A 15984-nucleotide genomic window follows, 5' to 3' on the forward strand; every position below is an offset into this window, starting at 1 on the left:
TCCTTGCATGGCCATGGTCACATGCAACTATAGAACCTTCAGTGCACTAATTGCTTCTGATGGATTGCATAAAGTGCAACAAAGAAACTTAAGAAAGCAATGGAGAATATGTGGACTGATTTGACCTCTTCTCTCCTACCCTTTCTTTCCAGACTCACATTTCCTTTTCCTAAACTGCTTTGTCACTTTTGCTGCATTGAGCCCACATATTAAATCAGAAGAGACCCCTGGAAACAATTCATGTTAAGGGACATACATTCGAATTGTGTAATCTTAAACTAGGAAAGGAAGGGTAAATTCATGCATGCTCAGAGCCAGCAAAGGCAGGAGAACCCAGCTATTCAGTGGTCAGTAAAACAGAACCATATTGTTTGTGCCTCATGTATCAGGCAACAACTCACTATTTCTGATGCTCCCTACAACTCAAACTCATTGTATGGGTATGCAGAATTGCTCAGCATGATTCAGTGGTGTTGCCTGTGGTGAAAAAAAAAAACAGGGAAAGACTAAGAATGTTAGTGCAGAGAGATTTAACAGACATTGAAGGTCCAAGGACCTCAAAGATTTGGATGAGGAAAGCACCTTTAGAAAAGTCATAAAATGTGGGAAAGATGAAACATGGAAAATCTACAGCCTTTACATAAGAAAGAATAGAAACCAATAGAAAATCAATCACTTGCAGATTTCTGGTCCTTTTTTCCTCCTCCTCATCCTCTGAATCACTTTCTATATTTTCTCTGTGGACCATGGCCTTGATGGTGATGATGTGGCCTTAGAAAAAGGAAAGGCAGAGTTAAAGTCAAGGTGAGAACTTGAGTTGCTCCTTTTCCTGGTGTTCTAGAACCCAAGTCAAAGCTCTCCATTCTTCCTCTTGTCTGCACTCCTGTCTCCTGGCCTCCATCACCTCACCTCTGCAATGAGAAATAGATCTAGCATCCCAAGAGCTCTTCTCTAATTCACATTCTGCCACTGTACTTGGTAGGGATTCTGTGTCATCCTGTTCCTCCAAGAGGCAGCCAGAGTCTCCCTGATTTTCTGGACTTAGGCCTCTTAAATACAAGAAAATTCAGATTTTCCTCCTAGTCCTAGGGCTTGGGAATTAGATGAAGACTGGAGGTTAGAAACATGTCCAAGGAGGAACTTCTCTCCATTCTTTTACAGGAGAACACAGTGGCCTGTTCAAGGAGAACTGAAACAATTTTCTTTTAAGTCCCCCACATTTGGGAGTTTATTTTCAACCAAAAATAGACAAAACACAGAAGAGAAAGTGCTGCTCTAAAAAGAGAACATTCAGAGTGGAATTGTGACTTCATACTCACTGCTTATCACTAGTGAGAGCTTCAATTACAGGTTTTCAAAGTGCTTCTAAGAAAGTATGTCCCACTAGATTCTTTCCTCATCACTGCTTGAATCATGATGTTTGTTTCATATCCAACCTTTAGAGACACAGACACCATCAACAGAGTTACTTAAGATTGACTCATGCTTTCTTCTACACAATTAAGCTTATAATGGTTGCTAGGGTTGAATGTTTTTTATCCCACACTGGATTGTGTGATTGAGGCTTGGTTCTCAGTATGGCCACAATGAGATTTGTGAAATCTGTGTGAGGAAGGGTCTGCTTGGAAGTTTTGAGGACATTTGACGGTATGAGAGTCAGAAGTAAGAATATAGATTTCTCAAACCCTTGTTAGATCCTGTTATATAAGAAGAGCAAATGAATTATCTGATTCTTGCTGGCTTCTTGTCTCCCCATGTGATGTCTCCCTCCTGCACCTGCATCCCTGCTGACACCACCAATCATGCAATGCAGGTTAAAGGGTATTCACTAAAGCCAAGTGTTTGCCAGTGCCATGCTTTTGTATCTCCAGAACTGTAAGCTAAACACACCCACCTGTATAATTTATTCAGTTTCTGGGTTTCCTTATTAGAAAGAAAAACATAGTGATACTAATATTAATAGTCAGGATCATCCTCATCTCTGTTCTGAGTTCTCAGACCCTCTCTGAGTTCTGGGGAGTCAGAGGCCTCAAACAGGATGCTGCAAACAATTGCAAACCTTCTAATGAGAGAGTGGAGCTGTAAGGAGTCAAATTTTAACTACTTTCTTCCATTGGAACATTATCACTGTCTCCTTGAAACAGACCAAGCTGACATGCAAACTGTAATACCAACAGTTTCAGGAATATAAACACGCAGAATATATACTGTGCCAGCATCAGACCAGCTGCTCACAAGACAAAAGGAAATGCTCTCTGCTTTATCCACATGGGTCTACTGGCCACTTTGAAAGTTTTGTTTTAAAATTAAAATAAAATGTAAAATACTGTTATTTTGGATGGCCAAGACCTGGAGTTCAAAGATGAAGCAGGCAATAATTTCCTTCCCCTGAGTTTCCTTGGAAGGAGTTTGCTAGCATGTTCTCACTCCTCATACTTATCATTTATAAGTAGACTGTGGAGTCATGCAAAAGTGAAAAGTGCCAGGAACTCTCTGAGGGCCTGAGGAATCTACATAAACAAAGTCAACATTAAGATCCAGATGGCTCTGCACAAGATCAAGCATGTCCCACCTAGAGCTCATGAGATATGTGTGTGAAAAGCTTGGACACAATGCTATCTTCATAACTTACCTACTGATTCTGGCTGGTCCTGGTCAGATCCCAGGTGGATACCTGGTTCATTGTAGAGCCCCACATGCTTGACAAGTGAGATCTTAGCATAGAGTTGCATTTATCAAATGATGACATGGACTAAGATGAAGACACTCTACCCAGAGAGGAGTTCAGGGATGAGAAAGAATGATGACCACAGTGGTTCTACCCTCACAGTGACCAGTCAGTGTCAGTATCTATATATGTATGAATAGAAGGACCTATACAGCATTTGAGACTGACAGTATGAAGACCTATCATATATACTGTCAATGTGATATCCTGCAGGCCACACAGGGAGCAGCACAGATCTAAACTAGGGATCTGACACCACTGCTGTGCTGAGCTGGACCTTCACTAGAGCCCACCTTTTGCTCTGTTACTAGATGAGCTGCAGTTGTGCTGATCAGGCCCTATGAAAATCCATCCAGTTAAAACATGTTTCTACAAATAAATGTCTACAAAAAGACCCAATAAGGTAGCTTTCAGTGTCAGTTGGAACATGCAAAGTAAGCCCTTCCTTAGCTACAGTAACCTCTGGCCTGTGTATCTCCTCTGTCTCAGATACCCACCATAAGTGAGCATAGTGTATTGGTGGACCTGAGGGTCACTGTTAAGGATTGGCCATGTCCAGAAACTTGTGCCTAGAATGTACCTCTAACAGAAAATGTATATGAACTTGAAAATTTTTCATGAGTGAAATGTTGTGAACAATCACATGCACTGACTAAATACAGGGCCTACTGAAAGGTGAGGTTTGCTATTAAACAAAGTAGCTACTGGTGCAGTGACAGGAATGAACCCGAGCTTTTTCCTTATAGAGTGTCGTGAAAATTTTCTGGGTTTTGATGGGATATGTTTTGCATATTAATTGAGGTATTGGTGTGGAATGAACTGCACACATGGAAAGTTTACACTTTGATCTATTTACACATATACAAAATCATGGTCTAATGGAGATGGCTTTTTTTATTTAAACATGTGGACATTGGCATCTTGGCATGTATATATCTAGAGAAACAACAAATGTGCAAAAACGAACACAAAGGCACACTCAGAATCATGTTGCATGGATGCACAGAGACACATGTATAAAACTCTCATTGACCTAACCACTTTGCTCAACTCACTCAGGTGCTTCAAAAAATATGCAGAATGCCATAGATTTTTTTTTAAATTAACTTGGACCACAACCCCCTCACTTCTCATTCTCAAGGAGGTAGTGGAATCACTGAGACTCTGCACTCAAAATGAAGGAAGACTCTCCGACTCTTGGCATCATTTACATTTTGCAACAGGAAGAGAGTGAGGTCAGGATACATACCAACTATGGATCCTCTTGAATCCTCCTGTAAATACGAAAAGGAGTCACTATGAAGATCAAGCCATGCTCAGTACTTTGTGCTCAAGTCTTTTGTTTACTTGGTGACATTAGAAAATCCAATGAGAATGTGGGCAAATCAAGGGAACACATAGCAAATGTACTCTCACCAAATGACACAATATTTTCTAGGGGATTTGTGTCACAGGTCTATATTAGGTGATAATTAAGGAATTCGATGGCCATGAGGGGAAAACCACAGCCAGGCACAAAGCTTGTTATCATACAGTGTGCAGTTGATACTGTTTCTTGTTAATGTTGCTTTCAGTGGGGTCTCATTTGGCAAAAGACACCCCGGTGAGAATCTGCACACTCAGGAAATTGTGTATGTCATCTCAAGGAAACCATATCATATTACAAGAGAAAGAGAAACTAAAGAGCAACACTTGGATTTCAGAGGAAGATAAGCAACCTTACCATGGCTTTTGATGGGGTCTCTCGACTCATGCTTTCTTCAGGAATGAACTCCACCATGCCATTTGGGGGAACTAGGAGGATGCAGAATAATGATTAGTATACTGATTTATTGCTTATGAATAGGTCAGGGCATTTCTTGATATGGACATCAGAGAAAATATACAGCAAAGATAAGAACAAGAATGAATGAGAAGCACAGCGTTTGGGTTTCCAGTAGATTGGAACCAGGTGTGATATGTGTGTTTCTTATTTTGTACCTTTAGAGGTATGTTTGTCTCTAGAGATGACCACTGAGGCCACTTTAAAAGTATGCAAAATATTTCACATCTCTGTAGGAGATTAGTTATTACTAATACATTGTAATCACCTGCAATGTGTTATATCGCTAAGTGATGTACAGAGTTCCATATCCCAAAGCATCACCATCAGAATAATTTCCTGAATTCTTAAAACTTCTTTCACTTACAGAGTGAAGAACCTGTACTTTTGGCTCAGCAACATCTCTATCTACAGAGAGGGCCTAGTAACCACAAGTTTGCATTTCGGTGTCATGAAGTGGCAAGAAATTATATCAAACAAATCATGCATTAGTGTGGGTTTTTATTTTTAGAAAATGGATGCTTGTTCTGGGCATGTTAGAAGAGAATTTCTGAGGAAGCTCCCATAGCCTCACAAACACATACACAATTATTACACATGGACATGCTCAGAGACACCGCCCCATGCTCATTCACATAAATGCACACCACCCAAAAGACAGCTGTTTCAGGATCATGGTAGATGGCCACAATCCTTCACTGGATTATCACTTTGTCACCATATCCCAATTTTCATTTCCAAACAAAATCTAAATCCAGGATAACTTTTTACATAGAAACAGGAAGGAATGTCTGACCTATCTGAATACAGAGGTGTTCCTCAGCATGTTAGGGAGTTGAGAATACTTACTTTGCTCATTTGCTGCAGAGGCTACCTGTAGTTACAGAAAGGAAGACAGTGTGAGCAGGAGATCATTTTCACAAGTCTACTGTTGGCTATGGTGACATTAGTTAACTAGATGGGAAACAGCAGTTGGGGCAAAGATCACAAAGTAAGGCAGAGGGCATCTGTGAAAAGACATGAGCTTTGCATGAGGGATTTCTCAGGTACAATTTGATGACCTACACAAAATTCTTTTTCTATCAAGGAAAAGTGCCACTGAAGACAATACTCACTACAATCATTTGACAATTGTTGTTCTCATATGTGAATGTCATCTTGAATCATTCTCACAGGGAATAGATGAGCAGTTGTAATTCCACCACCTATGAGTCACCTACAGTGAACACTGTAATATTTTCATGCAGGAATTTGAATTAAAAGGAATAAAAAAACACTTATATCTTAGACAAAGAAGGGTCACATTACCTCAGCAATACGATGTATTTGGTCTTTTCCCAAATCAGAAGATACCACCTCTATTATGACTTCATAGCAATCTAGGGAAATATAGAGTAACTGTCAGTATATTGGTTTGCTGAAGAAACACTCCAGGGGCTTCCTAACTGTGGATATGGGACTAGAGTGTTTAACACACACAGGCTCAATTACTGCTGGAACATGATCGTTTCTGAATGGCAAGAGAAGGAGCATACCAGGAAAAAAAACAAAATAGACAAAACATTGAAGGAACTACAATGAGAAATTAAATATTCTACTGTTACACTAGAAGGTTTCAGAATTCCTTTATAACACTTGACAGATCCATCAGGAAGTAAAGAAAAAGTATACTTTTGAATCAGTCATTTCTGTTATGGGTCAAATTTCCACACAAATACATGTTTAAGTTCTAAACATGGTTAAGTTAGAACTTAAACAGTACCTCCAAATTTTACTGGGTTTCAAATGAGGGTCATTGTGATCTTACCAATTAAAAGTATCCTCTTTGAACAGGGTGGACCCATTCTCCAAATAGGGCATCTGTTCTCATGAAGATGGGGCACATTCATGAGAGACTAATGCCATGTGATGATGCAAGCAGAGAGTAAAGTGCTGCAGTTGAAAACCAAGAAGATCAAGGATGGCCACCAAACCAGTAACAGTTAAAAATGGGTAGGAAAAATCCTTCCTTAAAGTTTTCAGAAGTAACATGTTTCTGCTAACAGGTCAATGTGGGATTCCTAGGGAATAGAGCTCTAAGATAGTACACTTGCATTACTTCAACCCAAGAAAGCTGGTACTTAGACATGCCAACCCTAGGAATTTACCAAAACCATTATCAATCACATAGATCTATTTGGCATTTGTACAAATACTTCATACAACAGTGAGAGAATAAAATTTGTTTTCAAGTTAACATGAGGTATTCATCAAGATAAAATATATTTTGGCCCCAAACATTCCTTGGCATGTTGAGAAATTGTGCAAATTTGCTGTCAGGAGAAGAGAAGTTGGCAAATTGGAGGAAGGATGCACCCACGACACTTCTCCAGTGCCAGACTTAGAAGGCAAGAAGACTGCTTCTCACTGAGAGGGGAACTAAAGGAAGTCACCAAAACTTAATAGTGAATGGAAAAAAAATCATACAGGCATATAAAGTCAAAAACTCAAGCAAAAGAAATAATACATTACAAGAGAGAAGCAAATTTAAGATAGAGAGAACCTTTATTTCTTGCAGCTCCACAACCTGTAATGCAAACAGCATGAATACTCCTTCCTCTCAGGTGGGCAAATGTGGTGAGCCGTTCCTGCGGACTGTGGTCGCCATTACATGATGGCGCTGGCTCCGCTGTGGTCTGTGAAGGACAACTCCATATCAAAGAGAGTTGGCGTGTTCCCAGCTCCTTATCAGAGAAAGTTGGCGTGTCGTTTTCTAGCACCCTATGAGAAGGGTACACGTGGCAGCTTCGCATTGGGGTTCGCGGTGCTTTATTAAGGCTGGGAGGGGCATCCGAAGTTTAGTAGAAGAATTATTAGAAGAATATCAAGGGCCTGATTAAACTGCTGAAAGAAGATTCCTGAGTCGCGTCTTCCTTGCGGGCAAGGGGGGTCGCGACAAGTGGTGCCGAAACCCGGGAAAAAAGAAACAAAGAAACACCCAGGAACCAGAACTTTCAGCAGTCAGGGAGGTGCACCGGTAAGTCCCAGGTAACGTGGGACCCGCTGTTAAAAAGCGGGAAGCTCCTCTGTAAAGAGAGGGCGCTACATCTTATAGCAATTGCACTCTGAATTTTCGTTTTGTCTTCTGTGTATTTTCGTTTTGTTCTTGTGTACTTTCACTTTCGATTTCTGTGTTTTCTTGTGTTGCGTCATGGGTGCTGTGACTTCAAGTCCACTTCTTCTGGCCCTTGTTGGCCTCTTACGTTCCAAGGGACTGGAGGTGAAACATCGCACCTTAGAAAAATTTTTACAGAGGGTAGATGTCGCTGCACCGTGGTTTGCATTTTCGGGCAGCCTCACTACACCCAGCTGGGATAAATTAGGCAAAGACCTTGACTTTGCTCGTGAGCAGGGCATGTTAGAGGGCGGGGTGATACCCCTCTGGAAGATGGTCCGTAGTTGTCTTACGGATGGCCGATGCCAAGAAGTGCTTGTTAAAGGGCAGGAGGTTTTAGAACAATTGCATGAAGAAAAATCAGAAACAACAGAGAGCGAAGTGTCTCAGGAAGAGGGGAGTGTGCGGGGCGTGGAGAACGGGAGGAGACTGTATCCAGATCTCAGTGTGCTGCGCACGCCCCCATGCGAAAGTGGGTCAGAGGCAGAAGACGCTGAGGAGGAGGAGTTAAGAACACTGTCCCGGCAGCTCGGGAGTTTAGGTACAGGGAACAGAGATAAGCAAGGGCTCAAGAATGGGCGGCCTCCCGATCTGCCTCCGTATGGCAGGGGTGTTTCGGGACGAAGTTTCCACGCCCAAACATGGAGGGCTGTTAACGTTGAGATGGGTCTTGCTTATCCAGTTTTTCAGGATGATAATATGGGAAGATTTCATGAGCCTTTGGATTTCAAGATTGTAAAGACCCTGGCGGAGTCTGTGCACACTTATGGGGTTGATGCCGCCTTTACACTAACTCAGGTAGAGAACCTGTCTAGATATTGCATGACTCCCTCTGATTGGGCTAGCCTCGTTCGGGCTTGCGTCTCCCCAGGCAAATATTTGGACTGGAGAGCATTTGTGCTAGAGGGCGCAGCAGAGCAGGCCGCCCAAAATCATGCAGCAGGACACCCCCATTGGGACAGGGACATGCTTTTGGGACAAGGGAGATTTGCTAATCAACAGACAGGATTTCCTCCTGAAGTATATGACCAGATTAATAATATTTGCATTCGGGCATGGAAATCACTTCCTAATAGAGGAGAGGTGTCTGGTAACCTGACTAAAATTATACAAGGCCCTACAGAACCCTTTTCAGATTTTGTAGCAAGGATGGTGGATGCCGCTGGAAAAATTTTTGGAGATCCTGATAGAGCCATGCCCCTTATCAAGCAATTGGTTTTTGAGCAATGCACCAAAGAATGTAAAACAGCGATTACTCCTTAAAAAAATAAAGGCATAGAGGCATGGATGAAGGTGTGTAGAGAGCTTGGAGGACCTTTAACTAATGCAGGTCTTGCAGCTGCTGTCCTTCGGGTTACAAAAAGGGGCGGTTCTGGTGCCGGAACATGCTTCCGTTGTGGTCAGCCTGGTCATCTCAAGCGTGAATGTCCCAAAAAGACAATTTCAATGGACCTCCCCATGGTGGCTTTTCCAATGGCCCTCGTTTACCGGGGTTGTGTCCAAAATGTAAAAAGGGGAAGCATTGGGCAAAAGAGTGTAGATCAGTGAGGGACATCCATGGGCAGCCTATTTTAACTGGGTCAAAAAACGGCCGGAGGGGCCCTCGACCCCAGAGCCCACAAATATATGGGGCAATGGAGAATGTCACACCCGAACCCGAGACATGGCCATCTCTACGCCATCCCATGAGACGCGGAGAGCCACTACAGGTGCAGCGGGATTGGACCTCTGTTCCACCTCCAGACTCGTATTAACACCTAAGATGGGAGTCCAGTTGGTAGAAACTGAGTTCAAAGGGCCTTTACCACCTGGCACTGTGGGCTTATTGATTGGACGTGCTTCCTCTATTTTACAAGGTCTTCATGTTTTTCCCGGAGTCATAAGCCCTGATACAGTGGGGAGAGTAAAAGTCATGGTGGAAGCTCCAAGAGGCATTGTGTCTATCTCCCCAGGGGATCGGATTGCTCAATTACTAATTTTGCCTAGTTTACATAACCACTTCCCAGCTGACTCACGGTCACGGATGGGAAGTGAGATTGGTAGCACTGGAGGAAATTGTATCTATTTGTCACTGGGTATGAGCAACCGCCCCACCTTGGAATTAATCATAGAGAGTAAATCTATTGTGGGACTGCTGGATACAGGAGCAGACCGTAGTATTATAGCCCTTAAAGACTGGTCTAAGGGATGGCCAGTACAGACTTCTGATCAATCCTTAAGGGGACTTGGATATGCCCAAGCTCCTCAAATTAGCTGTAGACATCTATCCTGGAAGGACCCAGAGGGACACAGTGGTACCTTTCAACCTTATGTGCTTGATTTACCTATTTCTTTATGGGGCCGTGATCTGATGGAAGACATGGGGTTCACCCTTAGTAATGACTATTCCCTAATGTCTCAATGGATTATGCAAAATATGGGGTATAGGCCAGGTCTAGGACTAGGAAAACATCTGCAGGGGCGTAAACACCCTGTGCAAGGTCATCAAAAACTTGACAGATTCGGTCTGGGTTTTTCATAGGGGCCGCTGGGGCTCAAATACCCATAACTTGGCTCACCGAGGAGCCTGTTTGGGTGCCTCAGTGGCCCCTTCCCTCGGCTAAACTGGCAGCAGCCCATGACCTAGTTAAAGAACAACTTGCCTTGGGCCACATTCAACATTCTACTTCTCCATGGAATACTCCCATATTTGTCATTAAGAAAAAATCAGGGAAGTGGCACCTACTGCATGATTTACGAGCAGTTAATGCTCAAATGCAACTTATGGGGCCCATTCAAAGAGGGCTGTCGCTGCTTTCCTCTGTTCCTCAGGGCTGGCATATCATTGCTATTGACATTAAAGACTGTTTCTTTTCTATTCCTTTGCATCCTAAAGACTCACAGCGTTTTGCCTTCACCCTTCCCTCGTGTAATCACGAGGAACCAGATCAAAGGTTTGAGTGGGTCGTTTTACCACAGGGAATGTCTAACAGTCCTACGATTTGTCAGATGTATGTAGGGAAGGCACTCGCACCTCTCAGACAACAATATCCTTCCATCAAGATTATTCATTATATGGATGATGTATTATTGGCAGCCAAATTTGAGCAGTCAGTTAATGAGGCCTATAAAGACTTGGTGAAGTTGTTAGCTCAATATGGATTACATATTTCACCTGAGAAGGTTCAAACAGGGGATTCTATTAAGTATTTGGGAGCGACGATTGGATATGACATGTTAAAACCACAAAAAGTTACCATAAGAACTCAAGATCTCCAGACTCTAAATGATTTTCAAAAACTGTTGGGAGATATTAATTGGATAAGAGGTTATTTACATAATTCTAATATCGTGCTCCAGCCTTTGTATGCTATTCTTAAGGGTGATCCAGATCTTACTTCCCCTCGTACCCTCACTAAAGAGGCCAGAGTGGCCCTTATAAAAGTAGAAGAAGCTATACAACATGCTACTCTATGCAGGCTCCAGAGTGATAAACCTTTCCAGTTATGTGTGCTTGCCACTATGCGGCAGCCTACTGGAGTACTGTGGCAAGATGGGCCTTTACTATGGATCCACCCACATGTATCCCCAGGAAAGTCTTTAGAATAGGAATGGGATGGGAGCTTATGTGATTAATGACTCTCCCCCTGTCCAGCATCAATTTGCTCCTGAAAATCCACAATGGGTAGAACTACAAATTGTCATTGAAGTTTTTAAACAGTGTTCTTTTCCTTTCAATCTCATTTCGGACTCCATCTATGTGGTGCAGGTGCTCAAAATTCTGGAGGCTGTAGGAGCTATTAGTGACACCCATACTGTGTCTGCTTACTTTAATCAGCTTCAACAGCTTATCCGTAGCCGTACTGGCCCTTTCTATCCAATGCACATTCGGGCTCACACCTCTCTTCCTGGCCTGTTATCACAGGGTAATGCCTGTGCTGACTCAGCAACTAGAAGCCAGTTGGTATGCTTGGCCTCCTCCTTAGAAGAAGCTAAATTGTTTCATCACAACTTTCATGTCAATGCTATGACACTGCGCAGACGTTTTTCCATCTCCAGAGCAGATGCTCGTCAGATAGTATTACAATGTCCCCATTGTGTCACATTTCTTCATCCTCCTACTTATGATGTAAACCCACGAGGATTGAAGCCATTGGTTGTCTGGCAAATGGACGTAACTCACGTGCCTGACTTTGGCAACCTCAAATATGTACATGTTTCTATTGACACATACTCTGGAATTATTCATGCTTCTGCTTTATCGGGAGAAAAGGCACGTAATGTTATTACTCATTGCTTAGGGGCATGGGCAGCATGGGGTGCACCTGCATCCCTTAAGACTGATAATGAACCTGCTTATACTGGCAGACAGTTTACATCTTTTTTTTCTACTATGGGAGTACAACTTGCTCATGGGTTGCCTTACAATCCTCAAGGGCAAGACATTGTTGAACATGCCCACCGCACCTTAAAAGAAACCTTAGAAAAACAAAAAGGGGGAATAGGAGTTGACCACACTCCTAAAGAACGCCTGTCCTTAGCTCTTTTTACCATTAATTTTTTGAATTTGGATATTCATGGCTGCTCCGCGGCCGATAGACATGTGTCCCCTCAGCCCTCTGTGACTGGCTATGTTAAGTGGAAGGATGTTCTTACGGGCCAATGGAATGGACCTGACCCCGTGCTGACATGGGCACGAGGATCTGTATGTGTTTTTCCCCAGGATCGCACGGAGCCGCTGTGGATCCCTGAACGCCTGACAAGAAGAGTCTCGAGATCTACTAACCAGCAGCAGGAGGTGCCACAACAGTCCCATGATGAGGAGCTTCATTCTGATGAGTGCTCTGGGTCTGATGCTGGTGCCAACGGTACAGATGATACCAATGCAGTGGTGGGCAGTGGCACGGGCATGGCCAATGCCAATGCCAGTGCATAGTAATTCTAGTGTCCTCCCCACTCTTTTTTCTACCTCATGTGAGATGTCTGCTCCTTGTACCTCTCCTAGAGGGGACATGGAAAATATTTTTAATCAGTCTCAAGTTAATCTCACAGGAGTTTTTTGTTTCAGTCTTGGGAACACTAATTGTATTAGCCTTAAGACCAAAAATTTGACTAACTGGGAGGACCCATTGCGGTCCAGTCGAGTCTCAGGGAGTATTCTCAGTGCTGTATTGAGCCAAGTAGTTTCAGGGAAGCAATCAGGCTCAGGGACCCCCGCAACTAGCTCTGTTTTAAACATAACTACTTTAGCTATTATCTCCGAGGTACTAATCCCAATGCCTCCTTCTTCTAATAGTACTTGCAATGCCACTCATTTCAAGGCCTCTCCCTACTGTACCCCTAATTTTGGTTTTCCCTCGACATTTACGCCTTGTCAGGATCATTCTTGGGAGAAACATCAAGTTGCTAAAGGTTTCTCCTTTTCCCCCCCTCTTAAGAGATATGTTTACAACTTTAACAACAATGCCAACTCCTCTACAGAAACAGGTTGGTCCTGGTTTTAATGGCTCATTTCCAATGAGAAGGGGGCTTCAGCCGATATTTCTGCATTGGCTCAATTACTCGGAGCCAAAAGTTGGCTGGCTAATGTTTCTGGCACTACTAAGGAGAGTGAATGAGGTAATAGGCTTACATCTGTTTCGTTCAACTCTCTGTTACATTATGCCACATTGCCTCCTGCAATGGTCTGTATCCAATCCCCGTTCCTGTTCCTTTTAGCTAATCACACCTCATCGGGGATACTGGATTGTTCTATTATTACCTGTTTCTTATCTGAGTGTTGGAATGGTTCTTGGACTGTAGCAGTGATTATGAAAATTCCAACTTTTGTCCCAATCCCAGTCACTGCGGATCCAGATAAATTTCCTATTGTAGAGCTACTTAGAGTCCGCAGAGATTTTGGAATCACAGCAGCTATAGTGACAGCCGTGGCGGCATCTGCTGCTGCAGCAGTTACGGCCGGAGTAGCCATGGCCAGTCAAGTACAAACTGCTGCCACTATTAATCAAGTTGTTCAACAAACGTCCACTATACTTGAATCGCAAAATGCGATTAATCAACATATTTTGTCAGGGATTTTAGCTACCAACCAAAGGATAGATTTTCTTCAAGCTCAGGTAGAGGAATTGGCTGACCTAGTACTTCTAGGCTGCATTGACCAACGTGCACATTTATGTATAACCTCTGTCAGATTTAATGATTCCAGGAATGCTTCCCACATCATTGGTGGATATCTGGCTGGAAATTGGTCCATGGAAGCGGAAGACATGATCCAGTCTCAACTAACCCAGATAGCTGTCTTGAATAGTACCCGTGTCGATCCCATGACTCTGGGTCAATTCACCAATTGGATATCTTCTGCTTTTTCCTTTTTTAAAGAGTGGGTGGGAGTAGGCATTTTTGGTGCACTGTGTTGTTTTGGTATGTTCCTCTTTTTGTGGTTTCTCTGTCACCTTAAAGCTCGTAGTGCTCAAGATAAGGCTATGATCATACAAGCTCTTGCTGCTTTAGAAACTGGCAACTCGCCACAGGTCTGGCTTGCGCATCTTAAGCACTAAACTTTTGACATGGTCATTGCACCCCAAGTTATTATAACATTGCACTGGGATTGACATGTCTTTCCTCGTTATTCTCTTAGTGTCAGAAAGCCCTTGCACTCTGCCGGTCTTGCTACCATTGCACGCAGATGGGTTTCTACACTAGTGCCTTTGACATGGTCGTTGCACCCCAAGTTATTATAACATTGCACTGGGTACGACATGTCCTTCTTCTGTCTTTCTTTTAGTGCTGGAAAGCCCTTGCACTCTGCAGGTCTTGTTGCCATTGCACGCAGAAGGGTTTCCACACTGGTCTTTATCTATCACTTTAAAGTCCGTGCCTTTCTTTCAGGGTGCTGCCAACTTGTTTGTAGTTGTACTTCTGCACAGCCACCGTTCAACCTCAGCTATTCCCTCTTACTCACCATCGTCACGATACAGGATGCGAGGCAAGGCACTGCACTTGAGTGATCCATTGAGAAGAGGGACCTCAAGGGGAGCATGTCCTATTGCATGCGGGTTTGACGTGTCTCCGCCCCGCCCCACGAAAAAAGGCGTCGGCTGATATGGTGTCAGATCTGGGGAAGGCGCCCCCTGGGGCTGGCCCATACTATGCAGCCACTTCTGCACAGTGGGATAGGACCTCTACTCTCGCCTGTATTGTCTTAGTGAAACAAAAAGGAGGAGCTGTGGTGAGCCGTTCCTGCGGACTGTGGTCGCCATTACATGATGGCGCTGGCTCCGCTGTGGTCTGTGAAGGACAACTCCATATCAAAGAGAGTTGGCGTGTTCCCAGCTCCTTATCAGAGAAAGTTGGCGTGTCGTTTTCTAGCACCCTGTGAGAAGGGTACACGTGGCAGCTTCGCATTGGGGTTCGCAGTGCTTTATTAAGGCTGGGAGGGGCATCCGAAGTTTAGTAGAAGAATTATTAGAAGAATATCAAGGGCCTGATTAAACTGCTGAAAGAAGATTCCTGAGTCACGTCTTCCCTGCGGGCAAGGGGGGTCGCGACAGGCAAAAGAGGGGTTTCACTAAAATTCAATAGTGGACACTCAGGGAGTCTTAGAGAATCAGAAACTTGGCTACATTAAACAAAGACAAAAAAAGAAAGTACATTGGATCCAAGCTGATTGTGGCAGCAGCAGGAATAGTGGCACAGCTAGATCACAGAAAGAGGGAAAATGCACTGAAACAAAATAGACAGATTCAGTGTGAAAATCCTGAGATCATAGAGGCAACATTTTCTTGGCTGAAGAAGAGGCTTCTTTGCACTGCGCACTGTACATGAAGGGAGATCTGTGATTCCTGCTGTCCCAAGAGAGCAAGGCAGGAGCCATCTTGACACAGCCAAGCTGATACTGCCACTGCAGGAGCCAGGAGCTGGTAGATCTGAGCAGGTAGGCACACATGGACCTGAAAGGCACCTGCCACAGCACCTAGGCTTTGCCTGGCTGAGCTAGAGCAAAAGGCATGGAGAGCATTCTCCCCAGGGGAACTCAAGTCAGAGATGGGCAGGAAAGCTCTGGTCCTTTCCTCCTTGAGTCTGGTGCCTCCCAGGACCAGCTGAAGGGGATTGAGAATTTGGAGGAGCTGGTGTAAAAATGGGCTGCTGTGAATAGCTGCCCAGACCATAAGCCCAGGAAGCATGGAAAGGTTGCTCCACAGGCAGCAGAGTGGGTGGGGGGAAGCTGACGAGCACACCCATAGTTGAAATTAAGAACAAGATTCATAAAATAGATGTAGAAAAGCTAAAGATTAAAAAGGA

At 43.7% G+C, this 15984-nt stretch overlaps 1 long non-coding RNA gene across 1 annotated transcript; it reads right to left on the minus strand.

The window, feature by feature from the left end:
* Positions 1 to 485: 485 nt before the first annotated feature.
* Positions 486 to 4813, minus strand: LOC120891269 (uncharacterized). The gene is made up of 4 exons (XR_013429663.1): positions 4452 to 4813; positions 3978 to 4002; positions 1320 to 1436; positions 486 to 771 (listed from the first exon to the last, which is right to left on the minus strand). It is a non-coding gene; the product is annotated as an uncharacterized LOC120891269 (long non-coding RNA).
* Positions 4814 to 15984: the final 11171 nt, after the last annotated feature.

Source organism: Ictidomys tridecemlineatus, chromosome 2 (genome assembly GCF_052094955.1).
Source record: "Ictidomys tridecemlineatus isolate mIctTri1 chromosome 2, mIctTri1.hap1, whole genome shotgun sequence".
Taxonomy (NCBI): Eukaryota; Metazoa; Chordata; class Mammalia; order Rodentia; family Sciuridae; genus Ictidomys; species Ictidomys tridecemlineatus.